The sequence below is a fragment of the Papaver somniferum genome, chromosome 8 (genome assembly GCF_003573695.1).
Source record: "Papaver somniferum cultivar HN1 chromosome 8, ASM357369v1, whole genome shotgun sequence".
In the NCBI taxonomy this organism is placed as follows: domain Eukaryota; kingdom Viridiplantae; phylum Streptophyta; class Magnoliopsida; order Ranunculales; family Papaveraceae; genus Papaver; species Papaver somniferum.
The window spans coordinates 71,570,149-71,589,309 of NC_039365.1; the positions used below are offsets into that span (position 1 = coordinate 71,570,149).

The 19,161-nt window shown below is 36.4% G+C and overlaps 1 long non-coding RNA gene across 3 annotated transcripts; it reads right to left on the reverse strand.

Moving 5' to 3' along the window:
* Positions 1-8,848: 8,848 nt before the first annotated feature.
* LOC113301279 lies at positions 8,849-11,082 on the reverse strand. Of its 3 annotated transcripts, none has more exons than XR_003336169.1 (4): positions 10,208-11,082; positions 9,861-9,991; positions 9,674-9,744; positions 8,849-9,279 (listed from the first exon to the last, which is right to left on the reverse strand). It is a non-coding gene; the product is annotated as an uncharacterized LOC113301279 (long non-coding RNA). The 3 variants fall into 3 exon arrangements; XR_003336170.1 differs by having other exon boundaries at positions 8,849-9,086; positions 9,236-9,279; positions 9,861-11,082; XR_003336168.1 differs by having other exon boundaries at positions 9,861-11,082.
* Between the last annotated feature and the right edge of the window lie 8,079 nt (positions 11,083-19,161).

The following is a 19,161-nucleotide window of genomic DNA, read 5'->3' on the forward strand; positions in this document are numbered from 1 at the left end:
CCCTATAAAATGAAATTAATAACCTTAATTAAAAGATACTTAACTTACTTATGTTTCGATCCTGGGATTTTCTTCCTTTAGATATTAAGGAATAACTTTGAACAATTAAAGAAATAAACATTCACAACATGTGTTCAAAGTATGTCGACATCCTTACTTTGTAAGTTCTCTTTCACACTTACACCCTTGAAACCGATTTTCCACACTTCCAAACAAGTTTAGAATTGGTTCATCTGACTTTCAAGAACTATGTGATTGATCAAACAAACATTCAATCACAATCATTGGTTTAACGGTTCTACCAAAACAAGTTTCGGTTCTACCTCCATGTGAGTATTGTGCATAGTTACACTAGCTTTCCAAAAATCGGTTGACCAGGTACTAGGATCGGTTCCCCACATATATATGGTATCTAACTTATATGTTTTGCACATATCCATAGGATCGGTTCCCCTTTGCCTAAAAGCGTGTTGCACATGTCCATAGGATCGGTTCCCCTTTCTGTTATAAACCTTGCTGCACCTCGTACAAGGATCGGTTCCCCTTTGTGATGCACTGCACCTCTTACTAGGATCAGTTCCCCTTTCCTAAATTTGGTCAGACATAACACAAACCCGATCATACCGTCTCAGGTGATTACTTAAGATCGATTTCACTAATAAAAGTCATACCAATATATAAGTCAGGCCTTTGTGAATCGTTTTACCAAGAACACAAACAAGTTGTGAGCGGTTATACTCAATCACACATATTGGTTGTTCATAAGATATGCAATGAATAACAAAACCAATAACACCTGGCAATTTCCTTTTCAATTCACAAAGTTTATGAAATTACTTCCTTAGAACACATGTAAAACATTGTTCCCTAGGATGAAATCCTCACCTCATACCCCATACATAATCATAATAGCATTCAAATGATTATGGCGATGTCTTATCTACAAAGTTTAATGGTTAAGCAATAAACCTCGTATTGTATTCCTTAATACCATGTCAATCTAGAGTTCAAATATGCTTCGCAGTTATGTTTTCAATATGCACGACTTGAAAGATACGTTAGGGAATGAAACAGTTCAAGTCAAATATCACTAACCTCAAGTGGAAGGATGATTGTTGTCGTTGTAGCTCCTTGCTTCTTCACATCTTCAAGTCTTCACAATACTTGTAATGTCTCATATCCTAATACTTTCAAGCTAACCTATACGAAGTTGACTCTAGTACATAATCAAGCGACTCTTAACATGAGTTTTGATTCACTGAAATATGACAACCAAACTTGACATACCAACGCTTGGTGGGTTCAACCGAGCAATGCTCTAACAATAGTTCGGAAGCAATTTTTTGGTACGCATACCCGGTATCCATACCATAAAAAGTATGTTGCTCGTGAACCAAGAATGGTACGCATACATAGTGTTAGAGCATTGCTCGGTCGAACTCGCAGGCGTTGCTATATCAAGCATGTTTGTCAATGTTAGTGATCAAAACTATAAGTCCTTATTTCTAGTCTATTATAGCTAAGTCTCGGACTAGGATAGTAAGTGTAGTTGAGCTCAACGACTTCATGGCGATTCATCATACAAGAAGAAGAACTACTTAGGTAAACGGTGGAACTTCTCGACAAAAAAGGTATGTGAAGACTTGAACTTATCTGTTACTCAAAAGTCTATCTATTCTATCTCCTAATCTTTGAGACAAGAAGTCGTATGCCATATATATAGACTTTGATTATACACATTTGGTATTTCGAGCCGAGTATACCTCGCCTATCTATATCTCGAAATATGGGTTGGTAAGCGTTTCGCTTCGACCATGTTTATCTCTACCTAGTGACGAAATTCATGATATGTTTCAATCACTTTGAAAATTGCTTTGACGAGAAATGGAGTAACAACTGTATAACGTCCTCTAAGAATGTTTCAATGGTTGGAATGAGAGTTTAGATTACATAATCAATGATGGACATAAGTATTGTTGTGGCAACACATATGTGAATAAGTCCTATCTCTTGAACCAAAGTTTGCGAACTTTGTTGATCAAGAGAAACCGAAAGAATGGCTTGTTTCCAAGTCCAAAAACTCAGTCCGCGAACTTCCGAACTTCTCATCCCGAGAAGTTCTGCTGGAGTTGACAAACTAGTTGCGTGAGTACCAGTCCGCGAACCGGCGGAAAGTCTTTTGCGAGATTTTCTGCTGGAGTTTGTAAACTCTGTCCGGTTGCTTAAGTCCGCGAACCTAGTATGAGAACTTAAGAAGGTTATATACCTGAAGATGATTTCTGAACTTAAAATTATAAAGACTAAGGAATGCAATTTGCAAACCGTGGCTATAAAGTTCATGAAACGATTCAAGTGAATCAAATCATCTTTGCTTCAATTATGTCTTATGTAGTACATAAGATTTCCTTGCAATTGAACAACTCTCTAACTAGTTCATTTGAGTCATTTGAACTAGTTATGGTGAAGAAGAATATGATTGGTATGAAATGCTCATATGGCTAACCTTTTGGTTAACTATTGTTGAACCAACAATGCACACATTTGGGTACGGTTAACAAACCTAGAAGCGTGCATTTCATTTGTGTATAACAAGCTAAGTTTTCGATCTAACGATTGATAAATATTAGCCTGAATCTAAATCAGGTTTTCATCTAACGGTGGATATTGTTTACTTTGTGACCAAGGCGAAACCCTGATTTGAAAGACTATATAAGGGGACATCTAGCAACTCTGCAAAACTAATCCCCACACTTTACGTGTGATACTAGTTTGCGTGCTAGACTCGATTCTCCTTCAACCTTTGGTTTTCTTCTTCTAAAACCAGGTTAACGACTTAAAGACTTCATTGGGATTGTGAAGCCAGACCGATACTACTTTTATCGTAGTTGTGTGATATGATCTTGCATCTTCTATCGTACGAGTACAATCAGATTGATTGGCTTGAGATTGATATCTCCGATAGGAAAGATATAAAAAGTAATCACAAACATCTTCGTCTCATTGTTTGTGATTCCGCAACATCTTGTTTCGCTACCATACGATTAAGATTGTTGTGAGGTGATTGATTTATCTAGGCTGTTCTTCGGGAATATAAAACCGGATTATCAATTGGTTCATGTTCACCTTGATTATTATCAAAAGACGAAACAAAAACTTTAGAGTTTATCTGTGGGAGACATATTGATCCTTTGATATACCTGTCTATGTGAGACAGATTTGTTTATTGTCAAAGCCTGCGATTTTGGGTTGTAGCAACTCTTAGTTGTGGATGAGATCAGCTAAGGGAATCAAGTGCACAGTATCCTGCTGGGATCAGAGGCGTAGGGAGTACACCTGTACCTTGGATCGGTGGGAGACTGATTGGGGTTCAACTACAGTCCAGTCCGAAGTTAGCTTGGAGTAGGCTAGTGTCTATAGCGGCTTAATACAGTGTGTGTTCAATATGGACTAGGTCCGGGGAGTTTTCTGCGTTTGCGGTTTCCTCGTTAACAAAATTTATGGTGTTTGTGTTATTTCTATTTCCGCATTATATTTGTTTATATAATTGAAATAATACAGGTTGTGCGGTTGAATCAATCAATTGTAAATCCGACCTTAGGTTGTTGATTGATATTATTGATCCTTGGATATTGGTCTTTGGTACCATCCAAGTTATTCCTTGTATTTGATTAGAACTCGCAGTTCTTGCTTGAGTAAATCAAATCAAGAAGAGAGATATAAACTCGTTGATATACTTTTAATTGATTGAGTCTTGTTGATTCTCTTAAAAGTATATTCGAGTTTTCCCATACAGATTTCTAAGCGAAATATTGGGTGGTGTTGTTAGACCCCCGTTTTTTCACATAATATGCATACCGAAAAGGAACTGTTGGTTTTGAAACTGGAGTGGTATCCATACCTGGTACGCAAACCAGAAAAGCTCCGTGAGTTCCTGAACTCGTTTTTATCTTAAGGGTAAACATACCTGGTACATGTACCATGACAAAAATAGTCACGAATAAGGTAGAGTACACGTACCTGCCCTGTCGAATATTTTCAGATGCACAAAAAATTATTTCTGTGAGATAATTGTCTTTTGAATAAATCTCTAAAAACACTATATAGACATGACTAGGTCTGTTACGGCACGGGCATATATCATTTTTTTTTGATCAATACGGGCATATATTGTTACATAAGGCCAAGACAATTAAGAAATACTACAATAATCTACTCCCTTCGTTGATAGAAAATATGATGGTTTCGTTATTGGGAAGTTAGTTTTCATAAATGGAAAATCAAATGTTATGAGTTTACTTAATGGACAACTTCTCCCTTTTTTTAATTTATCTTAATACAACATTGTCACTTCCTATCGCCATTCATTATCCCTTACCAAATATCATAGGCTGCAAATTATATATTTAAAAGCCAGTCCAAGGAATATGCTAACTGACTTACCCAATAAAACATATTTGTCGCGTACAAATTAACCAACCCGACACAGCAAAACTATATACAATAGCTCGAAAACATGTTCCAAGCTTAATTTGCACTTTGCATTAAGGTCTTGAACGTGGAGTAGGAAGGGATTCTGTGAATTACAGTTTGGGGATGGGTTGAAAGAAACTCTTAAACTCCCTGTTAGTGGTAAAATCCTAGAATGTTAGGGAGTTGGTTGTCTTGGAGAGTTTACAGTGTATTTTTGCCTCACTACAAATCTCTCGAAAGAGTAGAGATTTTGGAAGAGTCTCCCAAACTCTCTAAACTCAAAACACCAAACTCTCTCAAACTCCCTACACTCTCTTACACTCCCTCAAAATCTCCAAGATTCACAATATATTAAAGTAGGAATTACCAATAGGTACTATTATGGTAGTCTTAGTTAATGGCAGGTCCACCCATTAAAGCCCAGTAACCAGAGGTCCATAATAAAAGGAAAAAGAGAAAATTGGACCAAAAATTTTATCACCTAGTCCGGTACACGTGCGGGACCGGTAATGCGTAATTTCAAAATTCCCAAATTAACCTTCCACCTCTAGATATTTAATTTCCTGGTTCTTATCGTCACATTCTCTTTCAATTTTTGGTTTTGCTCCAAAGAAGCTTTCACGCTGGAGATTTTTTTGATTTCATTAATTGAGTCGCCAATTCGATCCCAAAGCTATCGTTTTGTATATTATAGAAGAACTCCTCCGGTGAAGATTTTTGCAAGATATATAGGTTGATTTTCTTACTGTTGATGTTAGTCTTGTTTTTTTTTTATAATCAATTTTCATCTAGTAATGTTTATTTTAGGGCTCTAATATTAATCGTTTAATGGATGTTTGATTATGTTTTGATCTCCTTGTTTGATTGTTTATTTTATTTTATTAAAAAATAGTTCAGATCTATATGGATAATCATGTTTTTTGTCAATTTCTTCACTAGATCTGATCATATCAGTTTCATTTTGTTGGTTTTAGATGTGCTTCGGTTTATTTTTGTGTATGAACCAACAGTACGTATCTGCAGTACTGACAGAAACCTAATTTTGAAGACCTTTTTTTATTTGATTCAGAAGTACATATATGGAATATTGAAATAGAAGTGTTTCAATACTGTTTTTTCACGGATTCGTTAATTATTTTTGACATGCAGCTGATTGTTGTGTATGAACCAACAGTACGTATATCCCGTACTGACAGAAACCTAGTCTACTTTTAAGAAGAAGAAGAAGAAGAAGAACAAGATGGTGCATCGTTATGATTTACGAGGAGAATATTTGTTTTCTGTTTCCAGATATGCTTTCTAATCATCTTGTTTGATTATTTTGTTCGGTTTTTCTTCTTTTAATTTGTTTTTTTGATTGTATTCTGATAATCAAATCGATTTGATTGACGCTTTTATGGTTTTTAGGTTTGTTACAGTTGTTTTTCGTGTATGAATTGACAGTACATATATGGCGTACTGATACAAAACTCTTCTAATTTTGTTTTATTTGAAGTTTTTCCAATTTTTTTGGTTCGATCCATGAGTATGTATGTATAATACTGATAGGAAGTGCTATTTGTTGTGTTTTTGCTCCTTTTTTAATCTTACCCTTCAGTACTTATGTGAAATACTGTAATATGTCTTTCGATTCTCTTATTTTTCATAGATCTGTCACCTGTTGTTGTCATACTGTTAATTTGTAGTTCATGAATCTTCAGTACATATATCGCATACTGATAGGAAGTGCTCCTTGTTATGTTTAAGGAGAAGTGAAGAAGATGCAGGCATACAGTGGAGCTGCAATAATGGATGCTGCTGTACAACAACCCAATCTTTTTACTAAAGGTTCTTCAACTTTTTTTCCCAAGTTGGGTACTACTACTGCGGATAGATTACCTTCTCAAGTTAGGCAGACCCTGAAGTACGTTCAATAATTGATAGTGAGAAGAATCGTCAGTTTAACAGCTTGGAGCTCATTGCTTCAGAGAATTTTACATCTCGCGCAGTGATGGAAGCTGTGGGTTCTTGTCTCACAAACAAGTATTCAGAAGGGCTTTCTGGTAAAAGGTAAAGATGGTGCTTAATGTTGTATTTTCTCCCTGTATTTGTATTGAAATGCATTTGATCATTTCATTCTGCAATGTAGATACTATGGTGGCAATGAGTACATTGATGAGCTAGAGACACTTTGTCAACAAAGGGCTTTGTTCATGTAACTGGCACAGGGTCTGGATCTTCCTCATGGAGGTCACTTGTCACATGGATTTATGACTCCTAAAAGACGGGTATCTGGGACTTCGATTTATTTTGAACCGATGCCCTACCGTCTTGATGAATCAACAGGTGCTGCTCTGCATTCTTATATTGTGTAATGACTATGTGGTCTATTGTTGTTCATTTATAATTCGTTGATAATTTGCATTCATCACCAAATTCACTTGCAGGCCTTATTGATTATGATATGCTTGAGAAAACTGCCACCCTCTTTCGACCAAAACTCATCATTGTTGGTGCTAGTGCTTATCCTCGTGATTTAGATTATCCTCGAATGAGAAAGGTATACACATATCTTTTGATTGTCAACAGTTGTTATTCTTAGTGATCAGAGAATCAGACTAGTTAACCCATTACGCACACCTAATTCCCTTTCCTGCTATGTTTCTTGAATATTGCAGATTCTGTTGGGGCTTTTCTCATGATGGATATGGCTCACATAAGTGGTCTCGTTGATGCATCTGTACTTGCCGACCCATTTGAATACTGTGATGTTGTAACAACCACCACTCACAAGGTACACCTAGTCCCATTCATGAAGTCTGCAAGACTGCAACTACTGACACCAACACAAGCAGCATTTGTTTTTATTGGTTTAGGTTCAAGGGTCATGTTGTTTACTATGTCTTCTGTTTCAATTTGCAGTCATTACGAGGTCCCAGAGGTGGCATGATTTTCTTCAAGAAAGATCATGTTCTTTGGGTTGATATGGAATCTGCGATTAACAATGTTGTTTTCCCAGGGTTACAGGTAACTAAAACTGTAGCGGTTATTTGTGATTTATCATTGGTTCAACATTATAACATTTTTTAGGTTTGTTACAGTTGTTTTTCGTGTATGAATTGACAGTACATATATGGCGTACTGATACAAAACTCTTCTAATTTTGTTTTATTTGAAGTTTTTCCAATTTTTTTGGTTCGATCCATGAGTATGTATGTATAATACTGATAGGAAGTGCTATTTGCTGTGTTTTTCTCTCTTTTTTAGTCTTACCCTTCAGTACTTATGTGAAATACTGTAATATGTCTTTCGATTCTCTTATTTTTCATAGATCTGTCACTGTTGTTGTCATACTGTTGATTTGTAGTTCATGAATATTCAGTACATATATCGCATACTGATAGGAAGTGTTCTTGTTATGTTTGATTCAGTACGTATATGAAATACTGAAATAGATGCTCTTTGTACGTTTGATTCAGTAATGAATTGGATATGGAGATGATCTGGAGCTGCAATTCAGAACTTATTGCAAGAAATGACAGATTTTGAATGATAGGAACAGGATTGTTGTTGGTTCAGATTTGCAAGCTTGTGAAATTGGTGGTGGTCTTGATGAAGTTACAAATTGGTTGTGACGTGTGTTTGAAAGAAGGTGTGCTGCAAATGGATTTGGAGGAACATAGAAGGTTGGGTTGCTACATTGTATGATCCTACAATATATGTGATGTAATACGTTTTCTAATTTATTTATCATTGATTCTTACAGATTTGTACTCTACCTGGAAGCAGTGCAGCAAATATGTACTCGAATTTGTAAGCATTCAGATATATAATCGGATTTGTAAGCAGTACGACAGATATGTACTCAGACATATATGTACTCAAATTTGTAAGCAGTGTAGCAAATATGTACTCGAATTTTTAAGCAGTGTACCAGATATGTACTCAAATTTGTAAGCAGTGTAGACACACACGTTTGGTAGTAATGGGCATTATGGACATTTCCATGTTTTAATTAATTTTGGACCTCCGGATAAAAAAAAATTCCGGTTGGACCCTACTATAAATAACTATGTGGGCCTAGGACCAAACAAGAAATTTTCCTACATTAAACTCCCCCAACTCACCCATGGACCAACCAATTGTAAGATAGTGCAAAGAAGATATTGATAACGTACATATGTTTACCGCTATAATTTTGTCATCGAGACTGTTTTCCTACCTTATTAAGAGGCTTTCTTGGGCACGCTTACATGGTTTCAAAATTTCAGGTAACAAACGCAAATATAATACCAATTGATGAGTCATAATATTATAATCAACAAAAGCTAAGAACTAACAAAATTTAATTGTATGAATTATTGCATCTAAGAGATTCCATAAGGCCAATTCACACAAAAATATTCCTTACTAAATGTGTTAACATCATTTTTATTCAATGATGGATAAGTGAGTCTACTATTATCAAGTTCAGTGGTCAATTCTTAATCAAAAGATAGATAATTTAGTTTCAGGAATCTATCGAGAGAAATGAGAACCCTATTCAATGACAACCTCAATCATTCATACCTGGAATTAACGGATCTAGTGGACAAAATACCTTTATGGTGTGGGTGCATAAGATTTCATTTGAGTTGCTGCAAAAATGAAAAACAACTTTAATTCATTGTTTTGAAATCAGAACGGTAGGGCATTGAGTTCTATATGCATGTGTAATGTTGTATATGGTCTGGAAAACCACAAATGATTTATTTCCTCCATATACAAATTTGGGCAGCAGCTTTACCTCATATCCACGACCTCTACATCAACAATTACCAAACACAAACCCTGAAACGTTACTCATTAAAATGTTAAAACTAACCAAGAAAATAATTCAACCTTAAGCAACTTCTACAACCATGACGTATTTCAATCAAAAATAAATAAATAAAACATAACGTATTCCCCCTCCTAAGAAATTGAGAAACCATCAGCTAAAAATCCAACCCCGTCAAAAGCTTGTTAAACCTACAGAATCAGAACGTCTCACTGTCTCATACTTTTGGTAAAAAGTATGTAAGACAATTCCAACGTGATATTTTTTCTATAAAATTAGCTTGGTCAATATACCAAATGCCTTCTCATCTAATCTGCCATTCAGATCTAATGAGATCAAAGAAACCAATCATTATAGTCAAAACTTAGAACTTCAAACCATGAGAACACAAAGGGGCATGATTACCGGGTGTTTGATTATTCAGTTCTGCATATCATTTCGTTGCTTGACTGCTAGGGATTGAAGACCCTTTTGTTCTACAGCTTCCAAGAGAGAACGAAAAGAGAAAATAAGAAAGACATGGTTCAACAATCTTTTTTGCTTAAATTACATACTCGTTAGGATTAATGAGTTTGTGTTTCAGGGGATCAACCTGATTTCACGTTTTTGCCTTTTAGGAATTCCAGCAAACCCAACCCAAGCATGCTTATTCTTAGTTTTTGTAGTTTAAACCCCAATACTTTTTAACACATAAACAATATCATAAATCCTCCGTCCCTGCACCTAGAAATCACAAATCTGATCAACCAACAACTACTAATGAAACAAATTCCAAAAAAAGTAAAAGAAGATAAACAAAGGATCTACTGCCACCTTTCTTCTCAACTTATACTTAGAACCTATAATCAGTTTTTTTCACACTGCTGAAACATTAATCAAAGGTAATTGAGAGTAATTAAATTTCTTTTTTTTTTAATCGGTTGTATTAAAAATTCTTACTGGGTGGGTTTTCTATCAATCACTGGGTCTTTTCGTTGACGGTGCGACATTTGTGCTCATCTTTCATTCTCTGTGATCGTAGTTAGAAACTTTTGATGGTACCATAAAGAGGAAAGACTTCCTTGAAACGGCAGAGTAGTAATTCTTTGTGGTATTGAAGCACGGATAGAGAAAAAGAGAAATGATTCAACTACCCCTTTTTCTTGTGAGTCGGGATAATAGTCAGATTTCATGAATCAACCACAACAATGGATTTATCTATTCAATCATCTAACTGGGAAGAAAAAACACCTTTCGTGAGATTATAAGCCAACTATGTTCAAGACTTCATCAGAACATAATTAAATCTAAAGCAGCATTTGGATATTTATGTGATCGTTAGAATTAGATGATGCAGAGCGACAATAAGCCAGGAATTTATTTCAAAACTGAAATATCAAAATTTTACAATACTAAAAACCCTAGAATGTTAGAAAGCTTACTAGAAAACATGAAGTCTTGAACATAGTTGATTAAAACGAATTGGCCAACTATTCAAAGAAAATTAGAAATAAAAACCATGCTTCTTACTGATTCCAATATTTGATTTTGATTGCTCTCAAACTTACGGACTTAAGATTTCGGTTTGGAAGAAGAGATGAATGGACTTTAGAAATGAAAACGTGCTTCTTACTGACGATTCCAATATTTGATTTTGATTGCTCTCGAACTTGCAGACTTAAGATTTGGGTTTGGAAAAAGAGATGAATGGACTTCAGAAATGAAAACCATGCTTCTTACTGATGATTCTAATATTTAATTTTGATTGTTGTCAAACTTGCGAACTTAAGATTCGGGTTTGGAAGAAGAGATGAATGGACTTTAAAAATGAAAAACATACTTTTTACTGATTCCAATAGTGAAAAATACTAGAACCCCCTACTATATGGTTTAAATATATAGAAGCCCCACTAAATGGATCCTCCCCTATCAACTCCATACTTTCACTTTTTAATATTTCTAGGCCCAGAACTTTAGATATCAGGGCTTGGTAATAAAGTTTAGGGTTTGGGGGAAATTCGTAATACCAAAAATGCCCTTTACTATATATACCTAATGAAATAGGCTATAGGTTTCATTTCCAGATTCATTTTCATTTTAACTTTCTCTCACTTCTCTCTCATCTCTGCTATGAAAATTTTTAGGGTTTTCAGATCGTCAACGTCGCTGTTTTACGGAGAAGAAGAAAACGATTTTAGTTTCATCGATCTCAACTGTCGATGTTTATGATTCTCTGCTGATGATGTTTAATTGATTTACAGCTCAATCAACTCGATTGAACTTAATAGATATGATCTACACGCGTCAATTTTAATCTGGATTTTTAGTTGATTAGAAGATATCTCAGGTATTGACTTAATTAGTTTTTGTTTCAATCGATATATAAATCTAATTGATTTGATTCAAATTGATTTAGCAACTGATCATCAATATACGAATTCTCAATTAATTCCAATTTGTTGTTTGAAACTACTCTATGTAAGATTTGCTGCTTGATTCATTTGGTTTTCCTCATTTGGTAATTCTATTTTCTTAGTTTGATTAGGTTTTGATTATAGTTTTTGGTTGATTTTATTTAGATCGGAGGAGCGGAACCACGTGATTTTTCATGAACCAACATATTTTGCATCTAGGTATGTGTTTATTATTGTTGTTGTTGTTGATGCTGTTGTGAAGTTCGATTTGTTGGTTTTTTATTTTGATTTTTCATAATTTAATTTTATTTTGTTTGATATGTTTTCATAATTCAATTCAGATCTCTTCCTAATATGCTCTGTGAAGATGGATCCTGAGACGAGAAGTGAAGAAATACTTTTTGCAGGGTTGTTATTGGATGAAAAGATTTATTGGCTGTGCAACTGCTAGTTAATTGATGGGAATTTTAATGTCTATGATGTTGAAGTGAATGAGTACTTGGATATGGCCTCAGATATTGCAGTCAATGCACTAGGACATGGTGATGAAGATTGGGTAAATGCAGTCAGCCAATTTTTTTTACTCAGTGCATTAGTAATTGTTAGTGTGAATGTTATTGTCTGAGTTTAGTTAGGTTTCTGCATATTTTGTTCTACGCAGGATGATTATAAATCAATAAATGAATGTTATTTACTTGCCTTTGTGGGATTGGTCATTTCTTGAGCAACTGACTAGGTATGGATTATGCATGGATAAAGAATTTTTCAATATCTGTTTGGTTTGAACTCATATTCGGCAAATATCTTCATGCATCTGGTATGCTAACCGTTGGGCGTCAAAACTAATTTTTCAAATATTTGTTCAAAATACCAGTTAAACTTGGAGCTAGATTTCGTGAAGTTGGAGGGGTCATTAATGGACATGCTACAATGTGAGGGCTATATGTGGTAATTTAATTTGTTCTTTACAATTTGTTATCCTTACAAATTCTGCTATCTTTAATATGTTAAAATAAGTGAAATCATACTGCGGACAGGGTATTGGCGATACGTTCCATTGTGCTCCTAACATTCCTCACTATGCAAGTATCTTTTGTGAACTGGTCTTTGAATAATATAAGTCTTATTTTTCTTAACCTAAGATATAGCTCCAAGTCACCTGTTTTTTTTTTTTTTTAATCGGTTCCAAGTCACATGTTATCATATCCTAAATATGGCTGTTTGTTTTAGGCTGAATGAATAATGGTGCATTTCATCCCACTTGGCTCTATGTAGTCCGAAAGAACAAAAAAGCACAAGAACATCTAATTGAAACTAGTCCATGATGTGTACATTATTAGTGTAATCTATTTTGTAACTCAAGCGAAGTGGCTTTCTACTGTCAGTTCGTGTTAAACCTTGACAAAAGTACAGGAAATAAAGCTGTTGGAGTGATGAAAGCATCGCAAACTTTTACAATTGAACCTATGATCAATGCAGGTTATAATTTGAGACTTTTAAATTGTGAAAACATTATGTTTGAAAATGCACCTGGATTTTTCAACGTGCGGCTACAATGTGGAGCAACCTAGCAGATGACCGTATAAGTATAAGTATAGATCTACATTATTAATTGAAATCGAAGCATAGATCTACAATTTTCTACTCACTCTGGTTGTTTTGATTTAGATTTTTTGAAAAAACTTGAACAAAAAATCCATATCTATTCGTCGTAAATCTTAATTTGCAGCTACGATCTAAAATAATGTTTTGAGATTCAGTATCAAAGAATCATTGTCTCTGTTACCCATAGATTTGATTTGATTTTTCATCCACTCATATGAACTGGTCTGGTGATGTTGGTGGTGCAGGTAGGGGTTCTTTAGGAGGATGAGGAGGCACTGGTGATATCAGAATTGATAAATTGAATGAGAACTGCTTCATTGGTTAGTTTGTTTATCCAAGTGGCTATAGATGAAACAACAGAAAACACTCTTGAATCACAAAAGAGTTTGATTGCTCAATTGTTGTACTTTTCTGAGAAATTAGAAAGCTCTGATTCATCCTTATCACCAGGCTCATATGTGTTGACATATATGAAAGAAAGCAGTGCTGAGAAGTAGAAGTCAACTGATAAAGATGATTATAGGTACTTCATTTCAGATGTCATGCTGCCAATGTTTTGCTCTTGAGGTAAATTTTTTGGTTGTTTCTTACTGGTTGTGTCTTAGTTATTTGGTTGTTAGGTACTTCATTTTCCGATGATTATAGGTACTTCATTTTCCGATGTCTTAGTTATTTGGTTGTTAAGTATGCCTCTTTTACGAGTACCTAAAGGTGTATTTTTATTGCTCTTTCAGGGGGGAGTCAAACTCCGCTTTCTGTAAATCGTCAAGCTTCAGATGATGCAGATGCTGGTGAGACTTCTATCTATATTATGAAACTGTGGTTCTTTATTGCTTAGAATGTTATCATTTAATTTGCTGTTTGGTGGAAACTCTAAACTAGCCACCTTTTGATGCTTTGATACAAAGTGCACCTTAGTTCATTTTTAACCGAAAGTGCATATTTCATCATGTTGTACACATAACAGCATTAGGACAAATAAAGTATTAAGTACTTATACCCCGGTGAATTTTGGGGCTTGTATTCTCTCAGGTCTCTGTGCCAGGTTATTAAAAATTACCTCACATACCATGCTAAATATTAATGACCCGTGTTCTAAACACCTTTCCAGGAAATGGAATATGTAGCAGGTGTAGCGACTTCTTGGTTATTTGCGTTAGAATTACAGTGTTATACTAAATGAATGCTGGAAACTTGAAACAGTCAATCAGACCTTCACATTTATAATCTGTATGAAGTTGTTTGTCTTAGACCAGTCAAACTAAAAGTTACTGGCATGAATTCTTGTTGACATTAGTTATTTGTCTTAGTATTATACGTAATCACTGATGATCGGGTTTTTTTTTTGAGCTCTTCATATTTCTGAACAATCTGTGTGCTTGGCTTGGAAGTCGAATTTAGTCCCATTTAACAGTGTTTCTTTTTTGGTAACCAGAGGTTTTTTGATGAATACCTCGGGTAATTACCACCATGATCTTTTTATGCTTCTAATGTTTGCATTCCTTGGCAAAAGTTTGGGTGTACACATTTGAGAGGCCTACTGGGAAGATGCATCCTTAGCTAATACAACTAGCAAGAACTGGTTTTATAAACACAGCAATATGCTATCTTTTTCTCGAGATGTATAAATGTTGGTTCTAGAATGTGAGTTTGTTTGCTAGGTACACACCGAGTTTCATTTACGTGTCTTTGATAATCTGCATCTGAATCTTTTTTGTAATGATCAGAAGATGAAGTGGAGCAACCTAGCAGCCCACTTAGTTAGATACATGTGTAACTCTTAGTTACACAAGTGAGATGCATGTGTAACTATTAGTTACACATGCTAATTAGATGTGTAGATACCAGTTACACATGCAAATTAGATGTGTAGTTTCTACTTAGATGTGTAACTTTTACTTACACATACTGATTTTGGGTACACATATCAATATGTATGTGTAACTCCTAGTTACACTAGTCATATACATGTGTAACTGCTAGCTACACTAGCCATATGAATGTGTATCTCCTAGTTACACATGTTATATGCATGTGTAACTCTCAGTTACACAATTCAGATGCATGTGTAACCGCTAGCTACACTAGTCAGATGCTTGTGAAACTGAAATATACATTGTTTTATGTACTGTTCATTTTAATCGTATAAATACTGATTGCTTGTTGTTATATTTCAGGTTTTAGATAACTTCATAAAAGCTAATTGCTTAAACGTGGTAATGGTCTCGCTGGAACTGGAGTTGACACTGAATACACAAGTCAGATGCATGTGTAACTCTCAGTTACACTAGATAGACACATATGTAACTCTCAATTACACTAAACAGATGCGTGTGTAACTTCTAGTTACACATGCTAAGAAATTATTGTAAATGAATATTAAAGTAATAACTTTTTTTTTGTGTTTTTTTTTTATGTCTATTTATTTGCATATATATACAAGTGTAACTTTGCATTACACATATCATAAGGATGTGTAACTTCTGGTTACACATGCCATATGCATGTGTAACTTCTGTTTACACCTTCGCACTGTATTTTAATAATTTCGGGCCTAGATTTAATAATTTTGGGCCTAGATTTAAATTTTATTTAATTATGGGCTTGACAATATGCATAAGGGTATCAAGGTCTTTTAAAAACTCGGGGCCTAGATTTAAACTTTTTTTAATTAAGGGCCTCATATTATGGGTTATCCATGGGTTGGGCCTGAGCCTAATTTCCCCATTCCAATATTTGATTTTGATTGCTCTCAAACTTACGGACTTTAGATTTGGGTTTGGAAGAAGAGATGAATGAACTTACAATATCGGAAAGGTCGGAGTGACCATTGATTTAATTGAGCGTTTGACATTTCGTTTCAGATATGAAGTAAATGAGAAACTGAACGGTTTTGGGCGTACATGATTTTTGGAATGAGTAACATCTGCAAAATTCACCCTGGCCGTAGATTTATATATTTGGAGAATAAATCTCAACCACCACTTACATAGGCAAAGTTATCCAAACTGTGCTATGTATTCTTGATTAATCACATTATAATATATGGTTGTGACTCAAGTTTAAAGTCCTAAATGTTATATGAAAATGATTAAGCTTATGGTTCAATATCCTAGTTTCGACTAACCGTCCATGAACAATGTCTTTGTACACGGTTCGATTACGGTTCATCCTAACCAGAGTGTATATCTTGGTATGATAATCACATTTCATACCAAAGATTCATCTAACGTTGGATATTGTTTTCTTGGTTCCAAGCTATCTTAGCTTAAACCTAAACAACCTATACTTTGAAAGTCTATATAAGAGAAAACCTCAAGCAATGGGGATTTTTGAATCCCCGACACTATATTTGTGTTTCCTAGTTGTAAACTAGAGTCGTCCTCTCCTTCAAACCCTTCTAAGGTTTAGTGACTAAAAAGACTTCACCTAGAAATTCGTGAAGGCAGATCTAACTATCTTTATCTTTATAGATCGAGTATCCTAATCTGGTTTTGATTGTTGAGATGCTCACTTAAACAAGATAAATATAAATAACAAAGTTCTCTTCGTCTCAGACTTTGTGATTCCACATGTTTAATACTTGTGAGGTGAATAAGAATCTAGGGTGCTCTTCGAAAGTCATAAGACTATATTTTGAGGTTAGATAGACTATATGTATTGCTATCTATTTCTAGTCTCCCCTTGATCTACGATCAAAAAGGAAATCACATTGTTTGAGGGTGAAAACAGTTTCTGCTGACTTCGGTAATTTCGAGTGTGTGGGTGAGAAACGAGTCTAAACCCAAAACAATGTACTGCAAGGGAGTACTTTGATTCGAGAGATCAATCTGCACAAATCCGGCCTAAACCAAGAAATGGCCGTTCCAGACTTGCTTCAGTCACAAAGTGAAGGAGAAGGGTTGGTATAGGGAGGGAAGTGAAGAGAGTGTTGAGACCAGAATAGTTGATTCGGGAAGAGTAGTTGTTTGACGACTTGTATCAGAAAGTGGAAAGCTAACAGATGGGAAAGCTAACAAGTGCTTTATGAGTGTTGTATTCTCCTGACCAAAAACGTGTCTTTGGTGGAAATAGGTGAGACCTATTTATACAAGTCGTAACGAAACGTACCCTGGTCTCGTAAGAAGTGGAAACGGTTGAGTAAATGGAAGAAAATGGTAAGGGGTAACGCCTGGAAGTGATGTTTTCATAATGAAGGAAACGTTTCACCATTACTTCTTGTATTTACTAACCGCCCCACCCTTATGACACTTTCTTGTAACGGGCGTAGTGTACGCCGCACGCTGTAAACCACCAGACCGATACCCTGATGTGCATCCCCCAGTTTGTGACATGTTTTGATGTCTCGAGTGTTTTTGTGGAAAACGTGTAACATGTTGCTACGTGTGGCGTGGCCAAAGGATTTGGCGTTTGTATCCAAGTTAGTGTCATGACCAAAGAATAGGCATATTAGCAAGGTTGGTGCCGTGACCAGAGAGTTAGCATCGCAGCCAAGTTGGTGCAGTGACCAAGAGTTAGCATCGCAGCTAAGACATTGCCACGAGTCGTTTGGTGGCAGGTTTGTGCGTATGAGATCTGCATCTCAGGAGTAAGGGTATCCATAGATTGTTGCAACCCTTCGTTTGGTAACCAACGGCATGGTTGCAGCGCTTGCATGCTCTTGGCACGACCAAATTAGGGTTTTGGTGTCGTGGCCAAGAGATTGCCACAAATCGTTTGGTGGCAAGTTTGTATGGCTGAGATTCATATCTCAGGAGGAAGGGTGGTCGTTGATTGTTGGAACCCTTCGCTTGCAGCTAGTGGCATGGTTTAGGCGCGGACGAGCTAGGATTTTGGCGTAGTTTAGCCGCGGCCAAAACTAGGGTTTTGGCATAGTTTAGGTGCGGCCAAAATTAGTGCTTGGCATTGGGCCAAAAGTTGCCATGCGTTAGATGGCAAGCTTGTACGGCTGAGATTTGCATCTCAGGAAGAAGGTGGTCGTTGATTATTGCAACCCTTCGTTTGCAACCAGTGGCATGGCCTAGGCGCGCCCGAGCTAGGATTTTGACTTAGTTTAGGCGCGGCCAAAACTAGGGTTTGGCATAGTTTAGGCGCGGCCAAAATTAGGGCTTGGCATTGGGCCAAAAGTTTCCATGCATTCGGTGTCAAGCTTGTACGGCTGAGATTTGCATATCAGGAGTAAGGGTGGCCGTTGATTGTTGCAACCCTTCTTTTGGCAGCCAGCGAAATGTTGTATGGCCGGCATGGCTTTGGAATCTTTTAGCCGTGGCCAAAATTAGGGTTTTGGCGAAACCGTGATGTTTGGCCTTGGGCCGGAAGTTTTCATGCGTTAGGTGGCGAACTTGGACGGCTGAGATATGCATCTCAGATGGAAGGGTAGCCGTTGATTGTTGCAACCCTTCGTTTGGCAGCCAGTGGCATGTGGTAGGGCTGGCATGGCTTTGGCATATTTTAGGCGCGGCCAAAATTAGGGTTTTGGGAAAATTGTGATGTTTGGCCTTGGGACGGAAGTTTCCATGCGTTAGGTGGCGAACTTGGACGGCTGAGATCTGTATCTCAGATGGGAGGGTAGCCGTTGATTGTTTCAACCTTTCGTTTGGCAGCCAGCGGCATGTGGTAGGGTCGGCATGGCTTTGGCATTTTTTAGGCGCGACCAAAATTAGGGTTTTGGCAAAACCGTGATGTTTGGCCTTGGGCCGGAAGTTTCCATGCGTTAGGTGGCGAACCTGGATGGCTGATATCTGCATCTCAGATGGAAGGGTAGCCGTTGATTGTTGCAACCCTTCGGTTGGCAACCAGCGACATGTGGAAGGGTCGGCATGGCTTTGGCACGGAGATTTGGCTGGCATGGTATGCCATTGGCACTTTGGTGTGGCTGGCATGGTTGGCATGCCT